Below are 22,165 nucleotides of genomic sequence, written 5' to 3' on the forward strand. Positions count from 1 at the left end.
GACTCAGCAGCAGATGTTTCAGCTGGAAATTCACTTTTCCAACAAGGCAAGCCTTTCCACTAGCACAGCCCAGGAGAATGACTTTCAGGATTTCTAACTGAAGTCGTCTATCACACCAGTGCAGTTTAAGGCCCTATCCTCTTAAAAATCTGACTGACTGATTATGCCAGTCTCCCGCTTTCTGGATGTTTGGGCAATATAATCACTCAAAAGTTGTAAAATGGCAGAATAAAGTCTATGCAATCCTGACTGGGATTCCTTACATGTAGGGATAACGACAGTATGAGATTAAGTAATGCAAGACTTTCTATAAACTATTGCCTTGTTTAGGACATAAAATGGATACTGCTCACTGTTGTGGTTTAAAACCAGTCAGGTAGCTTGTTCACTCACTCCCCCCCTTCTTTCCCTCCCCCTACTCCCAGAGGGACAGAGAGGAGAATTGAAAAGAATGCGACTCCCACGGGCTGAGATAAGAACAGTATAGTAACTAAGGTATAACACAAATCAATACTGCTACCACCAATAATAATAATGATACGAGAAATAACAAGGGAAGAGAGTACAACACCTCACTAACCGCCGACCGATAACTCGCCCCCCCCAGCCCGACCAAGCACTGACCGATACCTCGCCCAACCCCACAGTGAACTAGCCCTTCTGGGTAGCTGCCCCCAGTTTACATAGTGGGCATGACGTGCTGTGGTATGGAATACCTCTTTGGCTAGTTTGGGTCAGGTGTCCTGTCTCTGCTTCCTCCCGGCTTCCCCTCCTCCCTGGCAGAGCATGAGGCTGACAAAGTCCTTGGTCAGACCAAACATTTGAGCAGTAACTAAAAACATCGGTGCTATCAGCACTGTTCCCAGGCCGAAAGTCAAAAACACAGCACTGCACCAGCCACCAAGAAGGAGAAAAAATAAGTGCTACTGCTGAACCCAGGACACTCACCAAATGGGCAACTTTTTTGATGGCCCACTGGAAAAGCCTGCTGTGTTACTTACTGCAAACTCCTCAAAGCAGAGTCAGAAGACAAGGGACGCTCACAAGAGAAAGCTCTATGGCACCTCTCACCAGAGCATTTTATGGCCCATAAACTTCAATGTATTTCAACACTCACTTTCAGAAATAACGTCCTCATTTTGCATTTAGTTGCTGTGGATATTCAATGTTATCACAGAACTGGAGGTCCCAATCTGAAATTACCATCGCCACAAAATGTTTAGCTGCCTACTCTAGTGAGAGGCAGTTTCAACTCAGCTACACTCGAACACTCAATTGAACTGATTTGCTGCAGGTACAGTAAACCCCTGTAGAAGCTAAAGAAACTATCTACCAAGGAAACACCTGTCTCAGCCCCCAGGTATTATTTCCTGAAAAGCTATAAAATATGAAGTCATTTATGTTCAAAGCAAGCTGCCCTTGATTTTAAGTACGAGAGTCAGCACTTCCTCAAATCAGAGACATGAACTAAAGTCAAGTATACCTAACACCAACAAAAACATTACTACAGCATCTTGGACCAGTATCAAGTAGGAAAAACAGGGAGAAAAATCATGTTCTCCAGAACAGTATTTGATTAGTTAAGTTCTATTTCAGACTCTGGAGAGAAGAATAAGTTTTCAAGGACAAAGTTCTGTCTTCTCATCATATGCAAAACTTTCTGTTCAAATTCCTTTTAGCATCTTTAGTGCTTGTTCTCCAGTCTGGCTACTTAAATTCCTTCCCTCTTATGCGCCGTGATTGTCCTGATTCCCAGTCTCTCCCCACTTATAAAAAATCTCCATAAAGGCTCCTTAGCCATTTTTAATCTTCTCAGTCCATGGTCTCTGTCTTTTTATCCAGTAAGTCTAAATTCTGTCTTAACTACCAGTTTCTCACACGATGTCTACCTCCTCTGAACAGATACTCAACAGACCTTGCTTTTCCGTTCCCCTTAAGATTACTATCTCATCTAGTACTGGCTCCTAGTTTAAGTTCTCTTTTCTTCCCAGCTCCAGGCTCTCTGCCTTAAAATCTTAATCCAAGTTATCACAGAATCCCAGAATCATTTAGGACGGAAAAGACATTTAAGATGATCAAGTCCAATCATTTGATCTCTTTTACAAATCCAATGTTTTTATAGCCATGATCTTATCTGTCTTTTAAAAACCATTAAAAACACAGAGGTGCAGTGCGATAATCTGACCTATTTCCCCAGGTAAACAAGAGGCCAACATGCACAGTTTACAAGTGGGTTGGGTTTTTTTTCCAGTATTCAGAGATAGTTAAAAAACACTGCTGGCTTTCTGTTATAAAGTAAATGATTTAATATTTTCTCTTTAGCATTTCCACATATTTGAAGTACAGTTGTGCTCTGTAGAAGTATCTATTCTTAAAAATTATTACAGCTGTGTTTGTCTGCAAATTGCAACCCAACTACCTGAAATATACCAATAATCATGGCTAGACTTCCCTCACACTTCTGCCCTCCCATCTCCCAAATAGACATTTTTCTTCCACTTGGCACACACAACAAGTTCAAACTCTTCAATTTGAACCAACTATTTAATTCAAACAGGCTGGGAGCATGTTTACTTACGCATGTACACAAAACTTTTAAACTATAAACAGCACCATATCAAATCCTTTGGCTACTACTTATACAGAGGGAGTCCAAAGCAAGTGCCAAGCAATACAGATAGAACTTTTTACATGAACTCACAGCTTTCCTCAGTCTAACATAAAAACTCTTTTTCCTCATTAAAATTACAATCTACTAGCTAATATGAAAATAAACCTAAAGGCCTCTCCCAACATGCAATCCAAAATAGTTACTCCAAATACCTTATAAGTGCTAGAAAAATCTAACACAACAGTAATACCTGTCAAGAAGCTAAAAAAAATTTCTGATCATGCTAACGCACTAAGAACAGGTGATGTAGAGAGAGCCAGACATTGCACCAAGAAATACTGAACTATAAATGGAATAAACAGAGGGGCAGTAATAAACAGGAGCAACAGGGAAATTAGAATTTCCACAGGCTGCCTTTCAACATCCCATCTGTGGCTGATGCCATGAATCTTTGAATACTAAAACAACCCATGTGACATTACAAACTTCACACTGTTTATAACCACTTTATCACATGGAATGCTCTCCCACTCCCAAATTGTCCTAGAGTGTATTAAAGCATGATAACATGACTGTGAAAGCATACACACAGTATTTCTGGAATGGAGCTGCTCCCATACGGTTTGCTTAAACCAGAGGCTGATGTGCTCAGATTTGTCTGCACTCATCAGTGTGTCTGATCCATAAGCAAGTGCATAACCTCAAGAACGCAACCATACAATGTTTCTTAATTTAGAAGACTCTTAATAAAACACAGAAATTGTCATTCTATGTATGTCTAATTTTTTTCCTACTTCTTTATCCTATTAACCCCTCCTATCCATGTTATGCTACTGCAATAAGTGTCAGAGTTCAACAACTAGAACTAAAAGTAGCCAGGTGAAACAAAGCACCAGATGCACTATTAAAAACTCTTGCAGCAATTAAAAGATATCAATTTCAGCAATAATCTTTTGTATAGTGTAGCTAGGTGTTCTCCAATAAATCTTAGATGTATGAACCAACAATGCAAGCAGCAGTAAAAAAGACACCACCACAAAATTATACTGCCTTTACTACTTTGCAACCCTAACCCCACAGACAGCTGATCCACCTTTATGAAACTGCAAACTATTCAAATTTATCTCAACAAAAGCAACTCCTTAAATAAACCACAGCAAATTCAGAATTATGTTAGCCATTTTGTTATTGTCGACGTACACAACAATGTACTCACTAGTCAGCATGTAAAGATGCTTTTGTTGCACTTGGATTATGCAGAACTGCAAATTATGGATTTATAAAAACCAAGTCATCTCCTTTTTGGGGACTAAATGTTTTATACTGAAGCTTACAAATACAACAAGCCACTTCGGGTTTGTACCAAAATTAACACGTCTAACATTCAGGGAGAGGTGCTCTCAGTGTTCTTTGAAAGCAAGCTCCTTTGGCCTGGTCAAATTAAGTGACAAAAGTAGACTCCTCTTCATAACTAACATCATTTTTAAAAGTGCCCAGGATTAAAGTGATCAAGTGTTAAGTCAAAAACAAGTAGAAATATTTAAATGTAAGTAAGAATAAACTCTTTGCATAACTTTAAAAGTATCTACATTTTAAATGAAACTTTTTTGACAGTAATACACAATTGAGCTACTTGTACTGATAAAAGGTATCTAGAACCCTTCATTTAATCTAATTAAAGAGAGTGAGAGTTTAAACACCAATAGAAAACAAACATACGCAATTACATTGGGAGGGTGGGGAAATGTCCTGCTAGGTAGACTAAAACATGGTAGTCCTGCTTCATGACAAGTGTCCCTGAGGTGTTACCTGAGGTGCTACATAGATATGGATCCTATGTGAGCAAGTCTCTCTTCCAAGAGCAAAGATAATCCTGGAATGTAAGAAAAGCCCTGGGGATATGTATTAATGGTAGACACAATTTAGTGATATATCTATATAAGAGATAATATGCTGACAGCCTTAAAATATTTTCTGTTTCCAAGCAGTAAATATAAACTCAAGCTTTGTCAACAGCTCAACCTATGAATTAAATGGCTGCAAATGCACAAATCTTGAAAGAAAAACTTCTATTTCTCTACCACCAATTTCCCAGTTAGCCCTGGTGAGACCTCACCTAAAGTACTGTGTCCAGTTCTGGGCTCCCCAGCACAAGAGAGACATGTAGCTCCTGGAGCAAGTCCAGTGAAGGGCTTACTAGAATGATTAAGAGTCTAGAGCATCTCGCATGAAGAAATGCTGAGGGAGCTGGGCCTGTCCAGTCTAGAGAAGAGAAGGCTGAAGGGAAATCTGATCAATGGGTGTAAGTATCTGAAGAGAGGGTGTCAGCTGTCCTAGGTGATAGAACAAGAGACAATGGGCATAAACTAAAACACAGGAAGTATCACCTGAACAAAGAACTTCCCTAATGTGAGGGTGACTGAACATTGGCATATATTGCCCAGAGAGGTTGTGGATTGTCCTTCCCTGGAAATATTCTTGAGCAATGTGCTCTACGGGACCCTGCTTGAGCAGGGAGGTTGGACTAGGTAATCTCCAGTAGTCCCTTCCACCTCAATCATTCTGAGATTTGCAATCCAGAACTCTGTGCAATCCCACATATTCTCATTTAACAGGTATCAGCACTCAACGTGTATTTTAGGACTGGAAAAGCAGCAGGACACTGCACTACCACTTGTGATACTACTAATATGATACTATTATTTCAAAGTCTAGGACATTAGGATTAATGTACCCCATTCACTTGACAAAAAAAAAAAAAGATTACTGCTATGACAGAAGCCTACAGCACTGATTTATTTTTACTTAAATGGCTATTTTCTCTTTGAACTTGAAAAAACATACTTTAAGCATATTAGCCCTAATAGTTTCCATGAATCTCCAAAAGGCTTGCTGAAACTCATGATATTATCACACTTGCATCTTAAGTCCTACTCATTATTTAGATCAGCAGTGTATTCCAGCTAAAATTAAAAATAGCATTTTCTTCAGTACATTTGAATTTCTCAACAGAGAAGGTAAGAGAACAATAATAGGAAAAGCCTCCTTCGTAAAACATACTAAGTATTAAAAAAAAAAAGTATTAAAGGCGGTTAAAAATGTCCTGTTACATGACATCACTGCTATGCAGCAGATGAAGGGAAAACAATTTTGATTAGGGCTTGTCTTTTTATCTGGAGGAGAACACCAGTTCATATTTAACCCAAGCGATTTTGGTACATTTTTATTAGATCTGCATCAGATCTTAAGAACTAGTTTAGAAATCTGGATATGCAGAGAGTCACAGGAGAAGAGCATTCATGAAACACAGTAAAAGACTGAAATTGCATCCTTGGTTAAAATTGCAGGTAGACCTGAAATGGCAACACAGTAGCATTTCTATCAAAAAGCCATAAAAGAGAGACACATGAAAGCAACCCAGTTTACAGTTATACCTATTCCTTGTTTTTTCCTGAGGTATCACAGATAGGGATCAGGCACAATAAACAAATGTAGCCAATACTCCTTCAAATTTCAAATTCTTGTTTTCATCAATTAGGTTATCAGTAACTGCTATGAGTAAACTGGGAAATGCAGCAAGACATATGCATACAGTTTCAATGCAAAAAGAAAAACACTGAAGTGACACTGAACTGTAAAAAAAAAAAAAATCAGTGACCAAATCTTGCATTTGCAAGGTTAACAAAAACATGATGGAGCAATAGAGGTATAAAGAGAAGAACAGATAATATTTTTTTTAATAATAAATAAAAATCATCAGCTGAAACAGGCAACTGAAGAAAACACATGACAAAAAAATCTAATGTTTTCAAATTTTATCCAATTAAAAAGAATCATGGAAAGAAGAAAAATGCCTCCAGACAAAAAATTAACAAGCAGCAAACAGTAAGTAACAGAAGTGATATATAGAAAGGGTACTGATTGAGCAAGCACAGCCTATGAAGCAACCATGGGAAGCTTCCCAGTAACAGACAGAAGATCCTAAAATTCTTTCATGTAATAATAACCTTCAAAGCCTCTAGACAGACATTACTACATAGCTGCTTGCAAGGGGAGGACAGACAGCAGAGACAACACACAGGACTTCCAACTCCAGTAGTTTTTCTCTTAATTTCTAAGGAGCTCTAAAGCATACCAAGCTATAAAAAAAAAAAAAAAAAAAAAGTAAATATAAGAAAAAAACTTGGCAAGCCTGAAACTTGTGCACATAGGGGAAAGGGTCATTTAGAACACTGCTGAACAAAGAATATTGAAATGACATCTGAAAAATAACAAGCCCAACTAGGATCATTAGCTTTTCCTTTAAAAATACAGAAAGTACAACCAAAGGTACTACCCAGTTTTAAACCCATCCACTCTTCTGAAGGAATTCACAAGAAAAAAAAAAACAGATTTGCAAATTCTGGGAGCATATGGAACACGTAGTTCTTCAAGCCAGAATATGACATCTACAGCAAACTGAGAATTCACACAGAAAAATAGGCAAACTATATGATTTATACCCCATCCCAAAAAATCTGGAACACTGAAGAGACTTCGGCGAAAAAAGGAAATTCATATATACTGTACATATATTGGATGTGTCACACCTATACTGCTAAAGCACAATTAACTATGAGTAAGAGATTGTTTCTACTGAGAAAACAGACTGAAGAGGGCTAAAATGAAAGTTTCAAGAAAACAAAATTGGATAAAAAGTGAAACAAATGGGAAGGATAATAAGAAATAGAGATGACTGAGTTGCACGACCATAATAAAGAATGACATTAAATTTCACAATGTTGTGCACTTGTAAGGCCACTCCAAAATAAAGTGCTACTGGGGTTTCATCCAGTATGACAGGGCTTAATGGATAAATTTTTAAGACCAAGAAAAAAATAATCTTTTCATCAGGAGTTTTATTATAGGCAACTATCACTCAAAATCAGCAGAATGCAGGCTATGAGCAAGAACCCATTGTTTCTGCCACATCACTCTCCAGTCAGATACACATCTTCTGCAGGGAAACTAATGTAAATCTCTTTTATAACCATTCATCAGATTTTGTATGTAAAATGTAAAATGTAAAACTTTTATTAGAGCAGGACAGTAAGTTCCAAAATCACTACCAATTGGGAGAGAGGCAAAAGGAAAAATGGGATTACCCTGATATAGTCTAATTCGACTAGAAACTAGCTTTAAATAAATAAATACATAAATTAATTTAAATGGTCTGCCTTCATTTTCAAGATAAACCGGTCCCTTTAACCACCAGAATTCTTCTCTATTCAAGCAGCAGCAACACCATTAACAGTAAAAAGATCCTTCAAAAGGCAATTAAGTATGTTCCAACATTAAGTATCTTATGGTAAAACTTACAATAGTGGAGATGCAAAGTAAAAATTATCTTTAGCAACCTATTTCAATTGTGAGTGGGGGAGCCACTACCAACAGTCACTGGAGAAGCCAGTATCACCACATTGCTTGCTCTGGCCTGAAAAGCAATCAGCCTATGGATCTAGTCATCAGCCTATGGATCTAGTCTACAGCCTATGGATCTAGTCTACATAATTATATTCACCTCTGTTGATCTATTCAACAACGATAAGAATATTAGCTCCTGTTCTACAGAGATCAGTATTCACCTAATTCAACTCAAAACCATGAAACGATAGTCTTCAACAAAAACTTTTCTTAATCTCTTATAAACACATGAAATCTGAGACCAAAATTCTGCAAAATGACTTTAGACACATCCGAGTATTTCTGATGAAGAAAGACAGGCATAAGCATACAAAGAATGGAATTAACACTACAGCTATAATTGGGAGTGTCACAGAAATAGGCAGGGTTTTGCCATGAAATTCCATCTACACAATGGACAGTCAGCCTGATAGTTAACATGATGCTATGTACATCACCATAAAGGTTTGATTAAGGTATTCTTGGTTATTTGCAATGGAAAGAACACTGAATACACAATACACTTTTTAAATAAGTAATACTAGAATATTATGTTAGTAACAAAAACAGGGAAAGAAAACCAGTAAGCTCGCTTCTTTAAGTGGTTAACAGGGCCAGTTATGGAAGTCTGCATTTTAAAACGAACACGAAATTGAAACACAAAGAAAACTAGTGAAAAATACACTCAATTTCTGTTTCTTTTCTATATTATTTAATGGATACAATAAACGTTCTGATGTGTTCAGAAGTCAATACATTCTCCATTTTTAAAAAAAAGGTAAAAGGCAATAAAAGAATCTGTGTTTTTCCTGATAGAGCTCAGCAAGAAAACCAGCCTCACTAATGCACATGCTCAGGAATCCGAATTTATGACAAAGCTAAATAAACTGGATATAGTAACAACAAGCTCTACATTTTTCCACAATACAGCGCTGTTTATCCTCACTTGTTAAAGTGATTGTGGCTTGAAGACTAAAACTTCATCAATGAAGGCCAGACAGAGACTATGTTTATACAGATGAATCTGTTCTGGTCAGGTCAGTGATGAACTACACTGCAAGCAGTGAAAAAACCTGCATACTCTTTAACTAAGGCTTACAGCTTAGCTCCCTCTGCTTTGAAAAGAAACTTCACTGCGCCTTACACTGCTGATGTTACACTGATGCACCACAATCTGACTGAACATATATAAATGGACCTATTACACTTCCCAATTCTTGGTCATGATGATCCAGTTTCCAACATCAAATCGTATGGGGGGGGGGGGAGGGGGAGGGAAAAGGGGAGGGGAAGTCTTTAGACCATAAACAAACAGGATCACATTATCCAGAACACATGCCTCACAACAAGCACAAGAACCACCAAGTAAATAACAAAGAAAATATTCAAGAGCATCTGGCAAAATTCACTGTCCTGAATTCAAAATATTCAAAGCGATTATTTCCAACCAACCACTTAGTTCTTTCAGAACTGAGATCTTTGGCATTCTAGTATGCTCTTTACTGTCAAGTGAGACAAGGAGGCACAAAGGCACAAAATGTAATCAGTTCTAAGCAATGTTAAGTTTGACGGCTTTGTAATGGAAAATAACTGTGGTGCTTGAAGGTAGTTGACATAGTTTCAGGTCCTTAGGACCTTAGTACAAAGAATGTAAGAAAAGCAGAATAGAAAAAACGGACCTGGGGATGGGGAGTATCTGGGACTAGCAGATATCAGGGTGGGCACAGTTAAACTAACTGATAAGTAGAAGGACAGGATGATTGCTATGTTTGTGGTGTTAATAAACCCATTAAGCTGGTGTAAACATCAACTGAGGAGTATCTGGGACTAGCTGATGTCCAGGATGGGAGCAGTTACCAGTTTAAGTAGAAGGGCAGGATGATTGCTATGTCTGTAATGTTAATTAAGCTGGTTATGAAGATTGTTGGGAAAAGTAAACGACTCTTAAAGACCACCACATTTTTGTATGCATGCCGCAAACTTTTTGGAAAATGATGTAACATGCCCAGTGACCATATAAGGACGGCCTGTACAGCAGTACGGGACCACACGTTAGGAGGAGCTATGGCCCGTGTCTCCCGGCGCCGCAATAAAGAATACTTGCTTGTCAACTTGAAACTGCTGGCAAGTTTGTTCCTGGAGTTTTCTCCGAATCACAAGGCATATTTCTTCAGTAGTCTGAAATCCCTCCCCTGCAATTTGGTTAAGCAACTAAGAACTTTATTCGGCAAAAGTAACTTCCAGATGACCTAGCAAATGGAATTGGATTAAACTGCAACAGATTATTTCAGTGTTTAAGCGGTCATGGGTATGCCAGTAACGTAACACATCTCAAATATATTCCACTAATCTTACTAAACATGCTCTTATTTACCTTCCACTAAACATCTATTTTATGGTCCGTTTCTTCATACGTTTTAATCACTGCCCAGTTATAACGTAAAAAACTTGAAAACCAAAATTGTAAAGTAGAGTCACAACAGAGATAATTATCTGAGTAAGAAGTACCTAAGGGACTGCTGTAGTAATGTTGGGGGTTATGACTATAAGCACATGCACTGTTTTGCATATCTGACACTACAGACTTGTTACAGCTGAAAGCTTTCCTTTCAGACTCTTTTAAAGAAGCATATCTAGGCATATCCCACAAAGCTGTCTAAGGAAGGCGTAACACCCCTCAACGATTCTTTGAGGGTGCAAGGGCAAGAGAAAGATAGGAACAAGGAAAAAGGAAGAAAAATATGTGCATGCAGGGGAGGGAAACTACGCCTCTAGTTTAGAGCTGAAAGGATTTTAACTACACTTAAACCAAAATCTCTTTCATTCCTCAGCTTTTGCTTGCTCAGCTTTTATTTTTCTGACTCACTACTTGAAAGCTCCTAGATCCTAATCAAGCCTAACAGTGCTACAGAGGAAACACACCTCAAAAATGGGAAGGGGGAGAAAATCTTATTTAGGAATTTTTCATAAGCCATAAAATTATAAAAACTCTGATATCCTCCAGAAATGGTAATAAAAATGCAACATAATAAAGTACAACATCCGTAAGTCATCAAAATATGACTTGGTTCTTTACTTTGGATATCAAGAGCTTAGACAGTGACTGTTCATTCTGATACTGAACTTGCGTTTGAGATATCCCAGATTGCTCCAGGAGTGGGGTTTGGAAAGAAGTTAAGGTTCGGACAACTGGTATCACAGATGAGGAAATTCTTAAAAACATCAGTGAGTCAGTGAAGAGCAAAGTTATTCAGACACACAAAGGGTATGAAACACACAGAGTCTTCTCAAAAACTCTGTTGTCAGACTCCGTGGGAAGAAGCTTTCTACTCCATTTTAAATTATCCGCCTGACCAGCAAAAGGAGCTACTTATGTTCCACTTCTTCGAAAATCTCACCTATTAGCACTTGACAATTATTCACTTTGCCCACACAATACCATCTCTCATCTGTGTTAGCTCCCTGTCATTTTCTTCAACTGGCTTTGAATAAAATATATAAACAAATGATGCTGCATCTATTTTTACAAGGTTTTAGTGAGTACAGTTCTTAAGATTCTTTTATTTATTTATAAGACTAAAATGCTGATTTATGAAATTTGGGAATTTAACAGTAAACAAAACAGACTAATATGGGAGCAAAACTGACACAAAGAAAGATATTCTATACATGTATTCAAGTTCAACAAAAAAGCATTTTCTCTTAGGATATCCTTTATCCTATTAGGTTCAAACTCGGGACAAACAAAGTAAACCTCTGCAAACTGTTCACTAAAGCATGTCCATCTTTTCTCAGTCCAAGGCTGGGTATAGAATTCATGGTGCAAATCATTCTACATTTTGAAAACAGGTAACAGTGAAGGCCATCAGTTACACAGGGAGCAAGATGAAGAATGTGTATTAACATGTACATGCTATGCTTGCCATCAAATACAAAACGCTCATACAGAATAGTCTATAAAATGTACACTGCCCTGTTTCTTAATTATCTGTTTTAAATGCATAGCTACATGAAGCATGGTACCATGGCATATTATTGAAAATTAGTCAAGCCCTTCTTCCTTCCCTCAAAAAAAACAGCAACAAAACAGAAAGTCCAGTGTGACAATTTTACATTGAAACATAGAATGGTTTGAGTTGGAAAGGATTTTAAGGTCATCTGGTTCCAACCTTCCTGCCACGGACAAGGACACCTCACACTAGACCATGTTCCCAAAGGCTCTGTCCAACCTGGCCTTGAATACTGCCAGGGATGGAGGTAATGGCTATTCAGAGAATAGCAGAACTATTCCCTGCTGCATTTGTCCAAAACTGCACAGTAAACATACATAATACAGAACACTGTGCATCAGTTACTCAAAAGTATAGCACACTATCCTAGTCCACTCTGCTACAGATATTCTCCTTCCTTGCAGCAGCCATGTCAGTTGTGCAGTAAAATAACTTCTGCTTTCCCAATCAGTACAAAAGTAAAATAAATATTAGCACTTTTCTAAGAGAAACAGTCAACAGTGCTATCAATTGCACTTCAGTTTCCTGACAGATTACTACAATACCTATGCTTGCTCTGTGAATTTTCCACACTGGCAGATTTGCCGTGTCTGTAGCCATCAGCTGCCTTGTGCCACCCCATACAGAAGCAGTGAAAAAAGAGCTGATGACCACAGGCAACATAACTGTACTGACAGCTGTGGATATTACCAGTGCAAGCACATTATTCACTACTTCAAGGCTGAAATGCCAGCTAATGATGTGGATTCACAAGTCACTCTTCATATTGGAGAGAATTATTAATAAAAAATCAGTCTAGCTGTTTAATAGTTACATTTAATATCCTCAGACTAAAACATGGGGAATGAAACTGCAGCCTCTGGGAGAAGCATTTAATTTTGAAAGAGAAAACACTAAATAAATAGTCATATGCTCTTTGAGTTTACATTTGCTGCTAATGACAGACTACTTGTGACAAAGGTATGAGATTGCATGTCAGTATGGTCAGATTAAAACACAGTGTGCTGTTTTAGCTATCTTTCAGTGCAGAAGCAGTAAGTCTTTGAGAGAACCAAAGCTGGGAACTATAGTTTCCTATAGCCTTCTGCCAGACTGGATGGTTTCTTAAGAAGTACCACATCTAACCTGTGGGGACTAAGCCAGAAACAGAGCTCCTATGGGATAGGAGGTTGCAGAATCATTTTTACAAGTTGGAATGATCCCAGATGAGTTCTTTTGGTCCTCAAAAAAAAAAAAACTAGTATGCTTTTCTTTTTTTTTTTTTTTTTTTGAGAGTATAAGCATAGCAAGCAATTTAATGAGAATACCAACATTTTTAAGTGGCTGTGTAAGAAAATATTACTTTTTTTAAATCCTGATTTCCCAGCCATGGACTTTGGCTAAGTCCCATTCATATGTTGCCTTAAGCTTAAGAGTAGACAAAAACGTCTGAAAACAAAACCAATCTGTTGCTAAGAAAAAACTACTATAAACTTTTATTACAAGAACATGCGTAAAGCACTGCATTGGTAGTTACACATGAGCTGTTTCCTCCAGTTAGGTGAAATCTGGAAATTATCTTTTTCAAGAGCGTTAGCATTAACACACTAAAGTTGTGGTTTAGCAGCCTTAACATACTGCATTTCACACCACCAAACACAGCAGAAGCAAACAATTAAGTGCAATTACTATATGGCACCTGAAGATAAGAGAATTAGTAACAACTCCAGCTGCAAAATTTGCTGGAAAAGTATTTCTTCCATCCTAAGCCTATTTGCACAACATGATAAATTGAATAATACAACAACATATAACTTACAAAACTAGTAATGCAATTTTTAGGCCGCTTCAATCAAGAAAAAGATTGTACTAATCTCAGATGTTAAAGAATTTTGTGTTTACAAATCCACAGTACACTCTTCTTTAAAGCTTACACATGTGAAACAGATTAAGGGGCACAATGGTGGGGGATTTGTCTCTCAAACTACTTTCTGCTGCCTACAGTCCCCTGCTGTTTTCTGTCCCAAGTAAAGATTCAGCATCACATACACCATATACACTTCACCTGTCATTGCTATTATTAAACAGGCTTTCTCATGTTATTTTAATTACAGTTACTCTAAAATAGGAATGACTTGTGTATAGCATACCCCACAATATGAAACCACCATTTAGCTGTAACCCCAGCTGTCCACTGCTTTGGAAGTGATGGTTCTGTCACCTTATCAATTGGGAAGAAAAAGATAAGCTGTCAGTATTTTCAGTGCTAGCATTGAATCTCCTTCCACTTCAGCATCTTCAACAAAGACCATCAGCAGAGACCTCTCTTACAACTGAATAGAAACACAAATGACAAAAGATACTAGTCAGAAAGTTTAATTTTCATCTAAGACCAAAACGTGTATCAACGGAAGCTCAAGACACAGCAGTGCCGCTGATTTAGGGCAAGTCTCACAAGACCTGTTTTTCTTGAAGACCCGAAAAGAAATTTTGAGCTTATGTTAAACAAAATGAATCTGTTTTCAATATAAAGTAAGTTTCAGATGTGCATAAGTTAAAAAAAAAAAACAAACAGCACACCCCCCAAAAACAACCTTTAAAGAAGGAAAACAGAAAGACAAAAGCCTATATTACATTTAATCTCATCATTTTATGATTTTTTTGCTAGGGAACCTGACTCATAATCTTTGAATGCATGCATCTGCCAACACAGAATGTAGGAAGAAGGCATTAGAGACAGCATGTATCTGCAGAGCATGGCATTTGGAAAGACTGTCTGGACAAACGTTAAGAAAATAGGTTTGAGGACACACCAAACTTCTTTAAACAACTAATGTAACTGGCATGCAAACATGACTGCTGATCCAAACAACATTTTTAGATGTGACTGCAGGAAAAATAATTTCTTTATTGTCAACACAGTCCTTTATCTAGGCTCATTACCTCATTTCTGTAATACTTTCCAGAAGATTTCACAATAGATTAAGAAAAAAAAACTGTTCTTTCAAGAGACACCTTCTTTAAAAGACATACTACACACACACACAAAATAAAAGCTCTCAATCTGACAAAACAGAAATATGTTAATATTAGGAGTACCTTATGCATAGGAAAAACAATAGTTGCACAGGGCAGCAGGTAGAAATTGCCAGCACTGGCAAAATAGCTACTTGTCAAAGCCCAGGTGGCACAGACTACAGCTATGAAGAAACCAGCTCTCCCGGAGGTCCCCCTGACACAAGGAGTTTCAAGACTGGGGTGAGAATGGACAACCACCTTCCCTCCAGCCACCTTTCCCCATACACCAGCAGCCTTAGCCCAACCTTTCATCTAGTGGAAACAAAATTTGATGTTGACAACTGTGAATGAAAAACTTTTAAGGGCTATGTGTCCTAGATCACCTGAAAAGGTTAGACACAGTGCTTAAGTTCCTAATGGGCCATCCTGCCTAGAAGGAACTGAAGAGCTAACACCTGCATTTAAAAGGACAAAAATGAAAACAGGCTACTAAATAGCAGGTAGTAATCAGGATTCTGCACTTTGCCCAGGATTGCCCCCATTAAAACCAGGGGGATGGAGAGAGCTGAGAAAGAATGAAAAACAAAATCAGAGAATCCAGCAGTCCTCAAAACCGATTTCATCTAAAAATAATAAGTAGGAATTTAAATGTAGTTTTAATGTTATTTTAGGGAAGACTGAAACACCTGGGAGATAAGGCTCCTCTATCCATATTTATTCCCAAGCACAGGAGAACCCACTTGCCCTATTCCAGTAAAGCAATGTAGCATGCTAGAAACAGCCATCAGACACGTTTGAATGCCAAGATTTTTCTTAAAAGCCATACACTTTTCAAAATAAAAGTATTCTTTACTTGCACTGGTCAGGATCTCTCTGCAGTACCGGAAAAAACAGATCAAAGAATTCCACAGATCACTTTTTCCACAGCTCTACTTTCTGCTGACAAAAAATTAGCCCCAAATATTATCAGATACTTCTTAGTTCTACAGAGCTTAAAAAAAAAAAAAAAAAAAATGTAGTAAGATTGAGTCAGCTGCAGCCTGCTCCAACCAATGCATTATTAAGAGAATTGTTTACCAAGTTACACTTGTGAAAACTCATGAAAGGCAATGGTGTTCAAGGTATCACTGACAAAATAAACTGAAAACCATTTGAACCTTTATAACTGCAAATGAGATAGAAAATGGAGAAAACCCAGCTCATTCTCAGAATAAAACCTGAATATGCAAGCTTCGAGTTAGACATAAAATATATGCAGTACTAACAAAATTAGTACAATATACAGTATATACATTAATAAACTGAGTAGATCAGACTCTAGAATAACAAACAATGTCTCAATAACTCCCCTTCAAAACAGAAAAACAAAAAAAAAAATCTGCAGAAGTTAAAGAAATCCAGTATCTCAGTCTAAGGAGTTTTATGGTACTACTTTGCCACGTTATCAAGTAGCCTATGTGAAACTGTACGTGTTACAAAGTCCAAGTTCTGCTTCTTGCTCCACTGAAAGCTATTTGCCTGTTTCAAACTCAGATCCTTCCTCTTCTACAGAAATATTTGCTTCATTAGGCTACAAAATCCTATGTTCTCTTTCTTTGCCTAGTATGTAATTACACCCAAAAAAGGTAAGTCATTTAAACTGATTCGGAGAAAACTCCAGGAACAAACTCGCCAACAGTTTCAAGTTGACAAGCAAGTATTCTTTATTGCGGCGCCGGGAGACACGGGCCATAGCTCCTCCTAACGTGTGGTCCCGTACTGCTGTACAGGCCATCCTTATATGGTCACTGGGCATGTTACATCATTTTCCAAAAAGTTTGCGGCATGCATACAAAAATGTGGTGGTCTTTAAGGGTCGTTTACTTTTCCCAACAATCTTCATAACCAGCTTAATTAACATTACAGACATAGCAATCATCCTGCCCTTCCACTTAAACTGATAACTGCTCCCATCCTGGACATCAGCTAGTCCCAGATACTCCTCAGTTGATATTTACACCAGCTTAATGGGTTTATTAACACCACAAACATAGCAATCATCCTGTCCTTCTACTTATCAGTTAGTTTAACTGTGCCCATCCTGGACATCTGCTAGTCCCAGATACTCCCCATCCCCAGGTCCAGGTTCTATTCTGCTTTTCTTAACATTCTTTGTACTAAGGTCCTAAGGACCTGAAACTATGTCAACTACCTTCAAGCACCACAGTTATTTTCCATTACAAAGCCATCAAACTTAACATTGCTTAAAACTGATTACATTTTGTGCTTTTGTGCCTCCTTGTCTCACAACCTAAGAAAACTTTATTTTAATCCAGAGCACCCTCTTAGCTTGGTGATTAGAACATCTGCTTAAACTGGCAGAGGGGAGGAGGAATGAAAGTGTAGATTCTACTATGGGAATTCATGGTGGGTTTCCAGCTGGATAAATTCTCTACTGAAATCCTGGATGAAATCTTTGTGGTAATGCCACTTCCTCCTCTTGATGTTTAGTGTAACAAACACGGTTTGAAACAACACAGCAAGTGGAGGCATTTCAGATGACCTTCTCCTTAATAGATGGAATGGAGCTAAAGCCTAGATAGCAAGAATTTTTAAGACTTAAGAGCTACTTATGACCATTCTCAGAGTTCTTTCAGTGCCACTGGGCAAATTAAATGGCACAGAGAGGGTCTACACTTGCACATCTAAAACTAAAAGGTGAGCAGTAACTCACTATAATCCTACTACTGCATTCTGCTATTCCTGCTAGGTCACAGGTATATATGCCTTCAGGACAGACCACAAGGTGACAAGTAATTTAGTAAACATACCTCCCTCCTCCTGCCCCTGTCCAGCATGGGCCATTAAGTGTAAATCCAGATAAAGCCAACATATTAAGTGGTAATAGCTGGCTATTCTCAACAGCAAATCTACAAAACAGTTTCATGTAGCATTTGAGTAATGAGGCACCTTCAGCGAAGCACTAGCAGTAGAGCAGTTAATACTAACTGCATGAAAAAAGTAAGGGGCTGATCTCAGGGATTTAGGACATACCAGGAAGGAACCAACTTCCATTGGGAACAAGAATATTAATAAATATTATCTATATGAAAAGTTGCATACTGAAGGCAATGACCTGATGAGAACTTTGTTCAGCTGCTGTGCAGAGCCACTATGTGTTCTCGCAGGGACATCATTGTTCATTCTTCTCTGGAATACACCCTGATTCTCTAAAGGAGTTTATGCCTTCAAAAATCAGATGACAAGCAAAAAAGGGCCTGGGGAAAAATGTTACAGTTTTTTGTGCCCAATTAGCATATTCTTATATAACAATTCTATTAAGTCATTAATTGAGGAATTTTTGTTTCAAGAGCTACTTGAAACACAGCCTCAACTTCTGCCATGCATTTCACCACTGACAATAACTGAAAATTCTAGGGGTGCAGTGATTTTTGTCAAGAGGACCTGGTGGGCTTTTCAGCTCCCAGTGCCTTACTTACTCTCTTATATAAAAAAAAAAAAAAAAATTACAGAATTAGAATCCTGCCACAAGTGTGAACAAATAAAGGACAGAGTAGTTCATTTCTTGTTCTGTTTCAAACTATGCGAGTCCTCCAGTTCAAGTAGATGTCTGCCTTTAATGATTTCATTTTCTTATGACATGTTCAAGCAATATGCTTGAGGGATTATCTCTAGAGAGAAACTGATTTTATAATCATAATACAAATGCCAGTTTATTCTATTTCACCACTCAAGTTCTTCATGCTTATTATGATTACTAAAGCGCCCAGTAATATTTACAAATGCTGTATGACACACCCATGCAGACACACTGCTATTGAACCATACAAGGTGACCTTGCCTAGAGGCAAGAGACTAACAAATTATCGTAATGAGCTTGTAAAGAACACTCTGAGATATCACATCTATTCTCTGTAACTACCTGAGGTTGTTAAGGAGGTGGGTGTCAGTCTCTTCTGCCAAGTAACAATTACTAGGGCAAGAGGAAATGGTCTCAAGTTGTACCTGGGGATGTTTAAATTGGATATCTGGAAAAATTTCCTCACAGAAAGGATTGTCAACCATTGGAACAGGATGTCCAGGAAGTGGTTGAGGCACCATCCCTGGAGGTAAATGATTTAGTGGTATACTTAGTGGCAGTGTTAGGTTAATAGTTGGACTCAATGATCTGAAAGGTCTTTTCCAACCAAAACAATTCTGTTTCTAGGATGAGGTGAATATAGAACAGCAGATGCTCAATCTTTGAACTCTCAGAAGACCTCAAGAAAATTACAAAACTTCTGCCAAAAACTAATGAGGCAGTACCAACTGATAGATGTTTAACAAACACTCCCATCCACTCTTGTTACCCACATCTTCCTCCTTTCTGGTCCTCTACTGTCAGTTTTGTGTTTTCCCATGCAATTTAAAATGCCTGGGCTGCATCAAAAGGATCATGACCAGCAGGTTGAAGGAGGTGATCCTGCCTCTACTCTGCTCTTGTGAGACCTCACCATGAGTATTGGGTGCAGTTCTGGTGTCCTCAACATAAAAAGGACATGGAACTGTTGGAACAAGTCCAGAGAAGGGCCACGAGGATGATCAGGGGACTGGAGCACCTCCCATATGAAGACAGGCTGAGGAAGTTGGGGCTGTTCAGCCTGGAGAAGAAAAGGCTGCATGGAGATCTCACAGCAGCCTTCCAGTATCTGAAGGGGGCCTATAGGAATGCTGGGAAGGGACTATTCATTAGGGACTGTAGTGACAGGACAAGGTGTAACAGGTTAAAACTTAAAACAGGGGAAGTTTAGATTGGATATAAGGAGGAAATTCTTTCCTGTTAGGGTAGTGAGGCACTGGAATAGGTTGCCCAGGGAGGTTGTGAATGCTCCATCCCTGGCAGTGTTCAAGACCAGGTTGGATGAGGCCTTGGGTGTCATGGTTTAGTGTGAGGTGTCCCTGCCCATGGCAGGGGGGTTGGAACTAGATGATCTTAAGGTCCTTTCCAACCGTAACTATTCTATTATTATACGATTCTATGATTCTATGAACACAGAGTTGCAGTTCTAGCTGTCACAACCTAGCACTGTCTCCTTTACTTTTCTGGCATCAAAATAATTTTAATTTCTGTACTTATCACTTGCAAGACACACCCAGTGCTAGCTGGATCACTTTTAAGACTGTCATCCTTACTTCTAAGGCAGTTAGATTGTACTTGCTTCAGCTTATTTTTAGTCTCTTTCCGCTGATATCCCTGCCACTGTAGCTCTGCCAAAAGCACAGACCACACTGTTCCCTTGTACCCTTCCACACTGTGCCACAACCCCTAGGTTTTTAATCCATAGATCACTCTTTATTCAACCTCTTCAAGTCAATATATGCCGTTAAAGAAGACCTATAATCACTAAGACATCTATACACTTAAAAATAAAATGTGTATCAAAAAGCATAAGGCTAATAATCATGACCTTTTTCCCCTTCACTATTTTGCTGTTCCTTTCCCCAAATACACGTGGATAATCTCCAAACATCAGAGGTTGTCCCTGACAGGCCAGTACACAACAAATCGATCAAGCAAATCTATAATTATGAGGCAAAGTTTACTGTTTGTTCTGAAATTGCCATAATAATAGGAGCTTGACCTTCCAAAACATTTTTTTTTTCCCTCGGGTGAATTATTTTTTCTTATTTTGATTATCATCGGAAGCAGGAGAGGTCTTAAGATTCCAAGCATTATTTATCGCTACAAAAACTGAAAGGTACGACTGAAGTTATGTTAGCCTAACATGTAAGGGAAAAAATATCACAAAAAAAGACAAAAGTATTTCTAAAAGGACAGGCTCTTAGTTATCCACATAAAATGTAAAAAGGATGCTTATTTATATTTATACTGAGTAGATCTAACATACTGCTAAAACATTGTATATGTGCATTCAAAACACCTTCATCATCACCTTCATGTATGACTTGCTTTCCTGTTTAGTAGTTACATAAACTCATTTTGAGTTACATCTACATAAATATGACTTTTTAAAAACCTGCAACGTAACTGTAGGAACATAAAATTAAAAACGTGAAAGTTGCATGGTATTTAAATTAGAAATGTAATGACTGTCTTAAGTTCAAAAAAGACACCAAAAATCCAGATTTTTGTAAGGGCCCAAACTGCTTTGGATGAAAAATACAATTAACCTTTACGGGCTTTTGATTAACTCTCGATGCCTTTCAATAAATCAGAAGGATGGTGCAAATAAATGAGGCACATACTTTTCCATATTCCTCCAGAGAACCACCATACAACTTTCACACCCTCTTAAGCTAAGAATTTCTCAGCCAAATGCTGCAGTCCTTTCTCTGATTTCAGTTTTCTATCCACATGACGATCCGACAAACTACTCCTGTACTCCACCCTTCCAACACCCGGGTGCTTCATGGAGTTAAAATTAACTTGGTGGTTTGGGTTTGGCTACGAACTGAAGATCCTCCTTTGTGAAACAATTGTGCGTTCATCAGCCTTCAGCGGCGAGCTCGGCTCGCCTCCTAGCACCACCGAGCTGCCACGGCAAAGCCCTCAGAAGAAAAACAAAACCTTGTCTCAGATAATGGCTTTACTGTACGGAGCGGGGGGGGGGGGGGGAATATAAAAAGCGGAATGAAGGGCATTTAATTATTTTCAGCTACTTGAATTTCAAAAAACTCTCACCCATGGCATAGCGCATGCCTAAAATCCCCAAGTCCTTGCGGTTTCCAAGTTGGAGAAAAAAGCCTACGCAAGCTGTGCGCACCGCAAGTTCCGCACCGCTCGCCTAACTACCGCAGGTGTACGGCCGCCTCCCGCGCTGAGACCTGTCCCGCACACCAGCCGTGAAGACCAGGGAGGCTCCCCTCGATCCCGGGAGCAAGCCCCGTTACTCACGCCGACACCCCTCCTTGCTCCCGCCGCCCGGCCCCGGCCCGCCCGCCTCGCCCGTTCACCCGTCGTCTGGGAAGTTTGCTGCCTCGGGCAGCGGCTGAGCCCGGGACAGCGCTGCTGCCGCAGCAATCAACAGGCGCCCGCACCTCCCTGGCCGCTGTCTCTCGCCAACCGCACCGCGGGACTCATCGGTGAACCCGGATGCCCTCGGCC

General features: G+C 38.8%; 1 protein-coding gene across 6 annotated transcripts in view; it reads right to left on the reverse strand.

The window, feature by feature from the left end:
• GULP1 (GULP PTB domain containing engulfment adaptor 1) overlaps positions 1–21,963 on the reverse strand; it is a 156,002-nt gene extending 134,039 nt beyond the window's left edge. For all 6 annotated transcript variants that reach the window (XM_061457886.1, XM_061457850.1, XM_061457860.1 and 3 more), the window contains exon 1: positions 21,737–21,963. The gene's annotated coding sequence lies outside the window, so the exon portion shown is untranslated. The remainder of the gene's footprint in view (positions 1–21,736) is intronic.
• Between the last annotated feature and the right edge of the window lie 202 nt (positions 21,964–22,165).

Source organism: Pezoporus flaviventris, unplaced genomic scaffold, assembly GCF_033815535.1.
Source record: "Pezoporus flaviventris isolate CSIRO_AGI_PZ_B2104156 unplaced genomic scaffold, CSIRO_AGI_Pfla_v1 ptg000001l, whole genome shotgun sequence".
Lineage (NCBI taxonomy): Eukaryota > Metazoa > Chordata > Aves > Psittaciformes > Psittacidae > Pezoporus > Pezoporus flaviventris.